The sequence below is a fragment of the Suncus etruscus genome, chromosome 12 (genome assembly GCF_024139225.1).
Source record: "Suncus etruscus isolate mSunEtr1 chromosome 12, mSunEtr1.pri.cur, whole genome shotgun sequence".
Classification (NCBI taxonomy): domain Eukaryota; kingdom Metazoa; phylum Chordata; class Mammalia; order Eulipotyphla; family Soricidae; genus Suncus; species Suncus etruscus.
The window spans coordinates 90,031,425-90,041,013 of NC_064859.1; positions in this window are offsets into that span (position 1 = coordinate 90,031,425).

The window sequence follows — 9,589 nt, forward strand, 5'->3', positions numbered from 1 at the left end:
TAGCTCATTGGTTGTAACTCCTGAGTACTAGTAAGTAGCAGGAGCCACAACCTACCAGCCAAGCAGCTGCTGAGGGTAGGGTCTGCACTAGCCTACATTGTCCATTGACTCAATAAATAAGTAAATGAGGTCATCACGGGCCAGGAGGTAGAAAACATTGATAAACCAAGCAGCCTTTGTTCTAGACACTTGGGTTTCAATGAGAGAGATGTAACCAAATAGACAACCCAACACATGTATGATTTTGCTGATAAGTATACTATGGGAGGGGAAGGATAAAACCCTCTTAACATTTCAAGTGTGGGGCTAGAATGATAGCACAGTGGTAGGGCATTTACCTTGCACAAGGCCGACCCAGTATGAACCTGCGTTTGATCCCAAGCATCCCATATGGTTCCCTGAGCCTGCCAGGAGTGATTTCTGAGCGCAGAGATAGGAGTACCCACTGAGGACCACCGAGTGTGGCCCCAAAACTAACAAACAAAATATAAATCTCAAGTATAGTCATCATTAAAAATGATTGAGTCTGGGCCAGAGTGGCAGTACAATGGTTGGGTGGTTTGCCTTGCAAACCCAGTACAGATGCAGGTTCAATCCTGGCATCTCATATGGTCCCCAGAGCCAGGAGTGATTTCTGAGTGCAGAGCCAGGAGTAACCCAAGCACCACTGGGTGTGGCCAAAAAAGTTAAAAAATAAAAAATGATTACGTTTATGATAATATTAACAAACAAGGCAGAGAATGGAACAAGCAGTTAGAAGCTCTAGGAAGACTAAAATAATATGCAAGAGAGGAAATATGATCTGGGCAAGGGCTTATCTTGGCAACAAATGATGTTTACATGGTGCTGATGATTTCACTAATTGTGAAATACCCATTCGGGGGTGATGGAATGGAGGGATCAAGGTCAGAGAAAGTCAGTAAGATGCTAAAATCCAATAAATCAAGCAGCAGGCACTTGTTCTTGGGAGAAAAAAAGACAATTACCAGGGGGAGAACAAAAGTTAATAATAGCTTGTGCTGAGGAAGTGATCCGGAGGATAAGAATAGAGGACTAGAGGTGGCTAGTTCGATTTCCAGCATCCCATATGGTTTCCCGAGCCTGCCGGGGTAATTTCTGAGTGCAGAGCCAGGAGTAACTCCTGAGTGCTGCTGGGTATGATGAAACAAACAAAAAACAAACAAAAGTAATAGAGGACTAGAACAATGGTTCATTTTCTTTTGACTTTTGGGCCACAACCAGTGGTGCTCAGAAGTCACTTTTGATAAACTTGGGGTACCATATGGAATGTCAAGGGTCAAACCTGGGTTGGCCATGTGCAAAGCAAACACCCTACCTGTTATTCTATTATTTCAGGCCCCAACAGCAGTTCATTTTGATTCAACTCTTTGGCAGACACTAAACTACTTTCTGACCAGGCCTTATAGAAACACAGGAGAAGGGCCCGGAGAGATAGTACAGTGGCGTTTGCCTTGCAAGCAACTAATCCAGGACCAAAGGTGGTTGGTTCGAATCCTGGTGTCCCATATGGTCCCCCGTGTCTGCCAGGAGCTATTTCTGAGCAGACAGCCAGTAGTAACCCCTGAGCATTGCCGGGTGTGACCCAAAAACAAAACAAACAAAAAAAAAAAACACAGGAGAAAATAACAGAACCCTAAATGGCATGTTTAGTCAGAAAGATAGATAGAAGAAAAATTGAGGTCAGGGTAGAGAGATCAAACATCAGGTAGGACGCTTACCTTGCATGAGACCCATTTAGTTTAAACCCTGGCACCCCTATTGTCAAGGACAGGCTCCCCTGGAGTTGAGGGGGACAGAGCTGAAGCAGGGATCATGTGAAGGATAAAGAGACAGAAATAAGAAAAAAAGGCCTGGTCAAGAGTCTCACAGCACCATAGTCTAAGAGTTCTGATGGTCCTTCACACACGATATTTATTGCTTAGAACCAGTGTCATCAGAAGATCAACCTTAAAAAAACAAAAGAAGATCAACCTTTTTTTGATGGGGGGCCCACACCCAGCAGTGCTCAGGGCTTACTTCTGGCTCTGAACTCAGAAATTGCTCCTGACAGACTCAGGGAACCGTATGGGATGCTGGGGATCGAACCTGGGTCAATACCCAATACTTGCACGGGTTGTACCCCAAGACCCAAGGTTTTCCTGGCTCAAATGCCTATCTTAATCGAATCTCTCCTCTGAATCTGTCCAGGCTAAACTCTCACACATTCTTAGTATATGGGGGGGGGGGGGGCAAGCATCTTTGTAATGAGCTTTGTCAAGGGAGAGATTCTGCCTGAAGAAAGGGCTGAGTTAGAGCAGCCAGGGCCTCCCTGAGGACAGCCCCCTGCATTCTGGATTGAAAGAGCAAAAACACAAAGCTTGGTGTCCTAATTCTGTCTTAGAAGACAGTCCTGGTCAGGTGCCACCCCAGGCACTGGAAGAACATCAGTGAGGGGTTCTGAGTATGGGCAACAAACCAACTCAGACAGGACCCCCAGAAATCTGGTTAAGGAGAATGGGAAGGAAAGCCCCTCACCTAGAACTAATCCTCCACTTGAGTTACTTTTTGTATGTTTGTCTGTTCTGTAGTGACTCTGGGCTGTGCTCAGGGCTTACTCCTGACTCTATCTATATTCAGGGATTGGCCCGGAGAGATAGCACAGCGGCATTTGCCTTGCAAGCAGCCGATCCAGGACCAAAGGTGGTTGGTTCGAATCCCGGTGTCCCATATGGTCCCCCGTGCCTGCCAGGAGCTATTTCTGAGCAGACAGCCAGGAGTAACCCCTGAGCACCGCCGGGTGTGACCCAAAAACCAATATATATATATATATATATATATATATATATATATATATATATATATATATATATATATATATATATATATATATATATATATATACTCAGGGATTACTTCTGCTGGTGTTCTGGGAACCCTCTGGGATGCTGGGGATCAAACCTAAGTCAGCTGCAAGCAAGGCAAGCACCCTATTCACTCTGAACCTCTTACGCTTATTTATATTTAGTGTGTTTGGGGGCCCAACCAGTTATACAGTTCTATTCGAAGGTCCTGTCCTCCCGATGGGGCAGCCCTGCCCTCTGGTGGCCACCACGTGTAGTGTCACCATTCAAGGAAAACCTGGTAAAAGCTGATTTTTCATTCCACAGCCAGCTAACACAATTAGGGATGGGGAAGAAAAAAGACACAGAATAAAGGCGTAGAAAAGGATAACTTTGATGCCTTGGTGCCACCCAACATCCGGTTGCTCCTTGACAAAGCATATCTGTCTCAGGTGGTGGATGCTGCCAGGCTGAGACTTCAACACAACCAGCAAATGCCTCTGTGAATTGGTGCCACCTTTCATGCTGCGTTCATCGTCCTGCAGTCTCTTTTTGTTCAGAAACCTTATTCCATACACCTTTTAGGAGAAGCTGCCCATTTTCCCAGGGCATGTTGGCTGTAACTCAACACCCCACCCAAATCACTGCAGATTGGGGGCCAGCATTGCCCACAGCCAATTTGGGTTTGGTTACCAGCCCCACCAGAAGTGATTCCTGAGTACAGAGCCAGGAGTAAGCTCTGAGCACCACCAGATGTGACCAATACCCTCCCTCCAATTCACTGCTGATTTATTTTATTTTACTTATTTGTTTTGGGGCCAAATCCAGCAGTGTTCAGCAGTTACTCCCAGTTCTGCACTCAGGAATTACTCCTGGTGGGCTCAGGGGACTATATGGGATGCCAGGAATCGAACCCAGGTTGGCCATGTGCAAGACCAATCCTGTACTTCCTGTGCCGTCACTCCAGCCCTATCACTGCTTAAATGAGTCATATCCCTCTGTCATCTCTCTAATATCTTCACTTTAGTTTCTTTTTGCTTTTGGGGGGGTCCACACCCAAAACTTTCACTTTCTCGTGCCTCAAAGATTTCACTTTTATATGTTGTGGGAAAGGAGTGTTAAACCCAGGGCCTCCTGCCTGCTAGCAAGTGCTCTACTGCTGAGTCACATCCCAGGCCTTAAAAAAGTTTAAGTTTTGCTGTAGGCAGCCATGATGACAGAACTATTTGGGGTCCAGTGTGCTGATGCTGAAGATTGAGCAGACATTGGCTGCATGCAGGTGACCAGCCTTCTCTCCCTGTATGATCCTAACCCCTACATGCCTCTGTGAACCCCAGGCTTGGGCTCTTTCTGTCTTGGTGGTGCTGAGGTTAGAACCCAGAACCTCGGGGCCGGAGAGATAGCATGGAGGTAAGGCGTTTGCCTTTCATGCAGGAGGTCATCGGTTCGAATCCCGGCATCCCATATGGTCCCCTGTGCCTGCCAGGTGCAATTTCTGAGCCTGGAGCCAGGAATAACCCCTGAGCACTGCCGGGTGTGACCCAAAAACCAAAAAAAAAAAAAAAGAACCCAGAACCTCAAACCTTCAAGGCATGCACTAGATTGTGAATCACACTCAGGCCCCTGCTCGTCCATCCAGGGGTCCTCAAACTTTTTCAACAGGGGGCCTGCATAAGAATTTTGCAATGAAGAAACAAAACAGATACAAATACAATATGTGGCCCGCGGGCCATAGTTTGAGGACCACTGGTAGGCTATGGGCTCGGGCTCATGTGTGGAATTACGGGGATTGATCCATTTCTATCTCACTCAGTATACACCTTGTTTCATGGGTTGAAATCATCTTTGAATCTAGCACCTTGGATTGGTGTTGAAAACAGCTGATCCCACTTCCAAGTGTGACGATTTCCCTCAGATTAAATCCTTGGATGGAGAAGTAGTTCCCTTATATTTCCTGGGATCTCTTGAGAGCTTGCAGCCTAGAGCTGTGGCTTTCTTTCTTTCTTTCTTTCTTTCTTTCTTTCTTTTTTTTTTAATGTTTTTTGGTTTTTGTTTTTTTTTTTGGGGGGGTTGTTTTTGGGCCACATCGATGACGCTCAGGGGTTTACTCTAGGTTATGCACTCAGAAATCGCACCTGGCTTGAGGGACCATATGGGATGCCGGGAATCAAACCATCATCTGTCCTGGGTTAGCCATGTGCAAGGCAAATGCCCTACCACTGCACCATGGCTCTGGCCCCAGGGCTGTGGCTTTCTAGGAGCTAAGGGTAAACATGGGGAAGCTCCTCAAAATTTTTCTGTGTGTGTGTGTGTGTGTGTGTGTGTGTGTGTGTGTGTTATTTTCCAGACCGCCATCTGGTTCCAGACCCATGTCTGGAGTGTTCTGGTGTTTGAACCTGAGGACTTCATTCAATGTAGCAAGTCAGCCCCTGAAGAGGTTGACTGATGGAGGGATGGAGGATGAGGTCTTTCCCCTCCAGCTCGGAGCACGCATCTGCCACCCTGTCCAGCCGACGGTTCTGAGGTGAAACGGCAGGTAAACAGCTCGCAGACAGTCAGCTCGTTGAAATATTTGCTTTATTCGGTGGACAAGACTGAAGTCCAAAGACCCAGCTTCAGTTCCAGCCAAAAAGCCCTGGCCTTCCACAGACTCTTGTTTTTATCCACCAGAATCAGGTACCACCCAATGGTGGGATCAGATACCAACCAATGGTGGAAGCAGAATCTGGTACTACCCTAGGGTGGGGGCAGAATGCCAGGTCACACCCTAGGGTAGGGCACAATCACCAATCAGTTTAGGGTGAGTAACATAGTAATCCCCTAAAATATTTACATACACAACAATTCAATACTCATGAAAGCCTCAGAGGCTTGTGAGAGAGACAGGAGACCTGGAGCTGGACAGATGCACTTCATGTACTGCCCTCCCAGGCCTGGGTACCAGACAGTCTGCCTTTACTCAGCATCGCAGCTCCAGGCATTATTCTGGGGGGCAGAGGAGCGGGGCCACAGTAATGAGAACTCTGCAGTCATGAGGGAAGGCGTTCTGAAGTGCATCATTGTAGAAAGTTCTTGTTGCATGATTGTACTTGAAGGGATGGGTCAGAAGCCTGCGGAATCCAGCTCCCCAAGAACCCACCTTCAACTCAGAACAGAGATGCAGGGGCTGGAGCAATAGCACAGTGAAAGGGCATTTGCCTTGCATGCGGGCAACCTGAGACGGACCTGGGTTCGATCCTTGGCATCCCATGTGGTCCCTGAGCCTGCCAGGAGCTATTTCTGAGCGCGAAGCCAGGAGTAACCCCTGAGCGCCACCTGGTGTGCCTCCCAAAGAAACACATTAAGGAAAGAATCCATCGTAAGAGGAACCCAAAGAGCATGAGACACAGAGCACCTGACAGCTGTGTGTGGGGTCGCACAGGGACCAAAAGAGCACTAGGGGACCAGAGATAGCAGCGCTGCCAAGATGGTGCTCAGAGGTGAGGATGTGCCAGTTTTGTGCAGCCATGGGGCAAGCTACAGAGTAAACCTTGGCCCAACCCTTAGGGTGAGCCATGAGATATCACTGGGCCTCTTTGGGCCTAAAGAGAGCCGTAAAGCTCAGACTAGATTCCAGAGCACAGACAGCACAACGCTTGCCATGCACAAGGCCAACCCAGTTTCATCCCCAGCATCCCATAGGGTCCCCCAAGTCCCACTATGGAGTGATTCTTGAGTGCAGCTGTGGAGTCAGCACCAGCTGTGGCCCACCCAAAAAAAAAAACAAAAAACAGAGCAAGTGATGGGGGCAGAGAGATAGCACAGCGGTAGGGCTTTTGCCTTGCAAGCAGCTATCCAGGACAGATGGTGGTTTGAATCCCAGCATCCCATATGGTCCCTAGAGCCCACCAGGAACAATTTCTTTTTTTTTTTTTTTTTGGTTTTTGGGTCACACCCGGTGGCGCTCAGGGGTTACTCCAGGCTGTCTGCTCAGAAAATCGCTCCTGGCAGGCCCGGGGGACCATATGGGATGCTGGGATTCGAACCACCTTTGGTCCTGGGTCTGCCGCTTGCAAGGCAAACGCTCTACCATCATGCTATCTCTCCGGCCCCCCAGGAGCAATTTCTGAGGGAGAGCAAGGAGTAACCCCTAAATGCCGCTGGGTGTGACCCCCCCCAAAAAAAAAAGAGTAAGTGAACAAGACGATCAGAGCCCATAAACCTCCAGAGGAAGAGCCCACCGCTGCATTCTGCAGATGGGGAAACTGAGGACTCAGGGCCCATCTAGACTTGCGGCTGGCAGGGAGGAGAGCATCATTTCAGAAGACAGCAGCAGCGAAGTCATCGTGCAGGGCTGATGGCTCCCTCTGCTGGTGACAGCTAAAATCTACCACCTGGCTCAAAACTAGGTTGCTTGCATAGATGGGGCCTTGCAGGCTGCCCCCTGCTTTAGATCTCAGGGCTCTCTGGGAGTCAAATTTTCTCCCTAAAAGGAGCCAGAGTTGAAGTAACAGGCAAACGGAACCAAATAGGAACCCACCAAACTTGTGCTAAAAAGATGATTGAGGTGGGGGCGGAGAGATAGCATGGAGGTAAGGTGTTTGCCTTGCATGCAGAAGGATGGTGGTTCGAATCTCGGCATCCCATATGGTCCCCCGAGCCTGCCAGGAGCTATTTCTGAGCGTAGAGCCAGGAGTAACACCTGAGTGCTGCCCACTGTGACCCAAAAACAAACAAACAAACAACAACAACAAAAAAAAAAGAGTGAGAAGGGAGAGAGGGTGTTTGCCTTGCAGGCAGCCAACCCAGGTTTGGTCCCCAGCATCACCTGGAGTGATTGCTGAGTGCAGAGACAGGAGTAAACCCTGAGCACAGCCGGGTGTGACCCCTCCAAAAAGAGTACCAGGTAATGTGAGGGAACCCAGCTACCAGGTCAAGTGAGATTACCCAGATAAGGTCAATTCAGGTAAGCAACAGATTTTATTGTTGTTATTGCTGTGGTTTTGTTTGGGAACCACATCCGGCAGTGCTCAGAGCTTTTGCCCGACTCTACACTTTGGAATTAACCTTGACAGGCATAGGAGACCATATGGAATGCCAGGGATTGAATTAAGTGGGCTGTATGCAAGTCAAAAGCCTTCCTGCTAGGCTATCTATCACTCTGGCCCCAACATCCATTCATTTTTAAGCTTTTTTTTTTTACTATAACACTGTGATTTACCAAGTTGCTCATAATACAGTTGTTCCAGGTATTAAATGCGTCTGGATGGAACACCAGTTCCACCACCAGCATAACCTCTTCACGAGAGTCCCCAATCTCACAACCACTCGCAAGCACAGGTTTGTTTCATATTCCTTGTCACAATACAAGGGAAAATGAAATTATCCAAACTTAGATCCGCACATGACTGTTCTTTCTCCAGAGTGCTACCAAAGTGTTTCATTGTGCTTCTGTGTTACTGTTTGGGCTCACTGAAGTGGGCAGCTGTTTGTGTCTTTCTCATCAGATTTCCCATGATGCTACTCAGCTGACCCTACTATGAGATAATTGAGATGTTAGTGCAGTCCAGGATTTATAGATCTGAAACAAATTTGGTGACTTGGCAGTTTGATAAGGTTAAGTTGCAGAGCTAGCACAGCGGTGGGGCATTTGTCTTGCATGCCGCTGACCCAGGACTGATGGTGATTCGAATCCCGGCATCCCATATGGTCCCCTGACTCTGCCAGGAATAGCCCCTGAATGCTGCCAGGTGTGACCCAAAAACCAAAAACACACGAAAAAGAAAAAAGAAATGAGGAATCCGCCCCCTTTATCCTTTTCTGAGAAGGTCCCAGAGGGGTCAGCCTGGACCCAGCTACATAGGAAAAGTCTATTTTTCTTTTAAAGCTTGGTAGAGGAGCTGGGTCATTTTTCTCAAATCTGCATGTCCTAGAACACTTTCTTCACTCTAAGGGAGTGGTGTCCACCTCGCTTCTACTGGTGTGTGGCTGGGCTAAAGGGAATGCATGGCCCCATTTTACCAGTCCCAGGACTCCCACTGAGCCCCGTGGGAGGGATGTGACTGGGCCCTTTCCTGTCTGTTCTTCACAGTCCCTGCTCTCTGCCTCTCACATCCAGGTGACATTTCGTCATGGGTGGAAACTGTTTCCCCAGATCCTAAACGCCAAAAGGCAGAGCAGAGAATTTTTTGCTTGCTAGGGGGTGGGGAGGGAAGCTAGTTTTTGCCTCAGAAAAGCAATAATAAAGCTATCATAATCCTCAGTTAATAATACATATTAGAGTCAAAAGCCCTCTGCCCAGTAACCCTACTCCCTAGGAATTTATCCTAATGAAATAGTTCAAAAACATAACATGCATGTAAATGTTCATTATTGCATTATTGGCAGTGGCTGAAAGTCAGAAACCACCTAAAACCTAGAAAAGGAGAAATTAAGAAAGGATTTTAACCAGCAAGATGGAATTCCATGCAGTCATTAACTGATTGTGCCAGGGCTGTAGAAACAAAGATATATTTGCAATATCATTTTTTTTTTAATTTTTGTTTGTTTGGGGGCCAATGGTACTCAGGGCTTACTGAGTCTGCACTCAGGAACCACTCCTGGTGGTGCTCAGGGGACCATGGAGATCGAATCGGGGTCAACAGCCTGCAAGGCAAGCACCCTACCTACCACACTATGGCTCCGGCCCCAGCAAATGTTTTCTATTAAGGGACAAGGATCCTAAGGACCAACTATGTGGCTTTGAGCCTCATAAGCCTGTGGACTTGACT